Below are 1498 nucleotides of genomic sequence, written 5' to 3'. Positions count from 1 at the left end.
ACAAGAAAACCTAGTTTGGGATAGGTTTTGTGCCTTCCGTGGTATTATAACCATAGAACTGCTCCTGAGGGGGGTAGGGTAGGCCCACCAAAAAGTGCACTTCTGGTTAGGTCGCTAATTTCTAAAATAAATGTGTCCCAACCAAGTTTTTTTGGACGCTCTTTCGAATGGCAACATTCCTGATTGAAAATGCCGACCTACCAAAATCCGCACTTTGCTTCCCCGTCCATATAGGGGTGAGTATTTGGCTTTGCTTTCGTCAGAGTCAAGGAAACACATTGAAAATGGAATCAGCATACAAGAAAACCTAGTTTGGGATAGGTTTTGTGCCTTCCGTGGTATTATAACCATAGAACTGCTCCTGAGGGGGGTAGGGTAGGCCCACCAAAAAGTGCACTTCTGGTTAGGTCGCTAATTTCTAAAATAAATGTGTCCCAACCAAGTTTTTTTGGACGCTCTTTCGAATGGCAACATTCCTGATTGAAAATGCCGACCTACCAAAATCCGCACTTTGCTTCCCCGTCCATATAGGGGTGAGTATTTGGCTTTGCCTTTGTCAGACTCAAGTAAAAGCATTTAAAATGGAGTCAGCATACAAGAAAACCTAGATTGGGATAGTTTTTCTGCCTACCGTGGGATCATAACCATAGAACTGCCCCTGAGGGAGGTAGGGTTAGGGTTAGCGTTAGGGTTAACGTTGGGGTTAGGATTGAAGACAGAAGATTGGTGATGTCAGGAGGACCTTCTTAAAACAAACAGAAATACACTTATTAGGGGACTAGGGCCAGTGGACTCAGAAATGTCTTTCGTAGCAGTCTCCTATAAGAGTATTTTTCTCTGATTTAGGTGACTCCTCCTCACACCACCATTTTTCTTAGTCGAAAGACCTCTTCACAGCACGACTTTCCTGATGGATTTCTATGTAACTGCTCGTGCTGAGAGGTGTGTCGAAAGTTGATCATGTTCCCGTAAAATCTGAGGTCTCCACTGTCTAGCGAGGTACTTACAGTGAATATAGTGAATTTTTCAAAAATTGGAGAATTCTGACTTTTGCGATGAATTTTAATGTAATTGGTCGTGCTGAGAGGCGTGTTAAAATTTGAACATGTTCCCGTAAAATCTGAGGTGAGAATTAGTGAGGTACTTACAGTGCGTATAGTGACAAATCTTTAAAAGCGTGAAATTATGGGATGTTGTGGCTTCAATGGGTTTTTAAGATGTCACCAGTCATTTGGCATGACTTACAAACGATTTGGCTGGTTGTGGGTTCGATTTTCAAAATTTCATTTTTTTCGCGTTTTTATTTTCTGTCTACCATATCATGCAGTCTCCTTATTAGCGTTTGGGGGTTATAGTGTGGGCAGGTTGGTCGCAAAGGTTCCGAGAGGAGCTGGCTAGTAAACCCTGTCCCTTATGTTCCACGGCGGCAAGGCGGAGAAATAGAGGGCAGAATTGACTAACGGGCAAGGAAAGTTGGGCTTGTAGCTTTCCTTTCGAA

The sequence above is a fragment of the Pavona decussata genome, unplaced genomic scaffold, assembly GCF_977016875.1.
Source record: "Pavona decussata unplaced genomic scaffold, jaPavDecu1.1 SCAFFOLD_517, whole genome shotgun sequence".
Classification (NCBI taxonomy): Eukaryota; Metazoa; Cnidaria; class Anthozoa; order Scleractinia; family Agariciidae; genus Pavona; species Pavona decussata.
The sequence above is the reverse complement of the archived record's forward strand: the minus strand, read 5'-3'. Positions refer to the sequence as shown.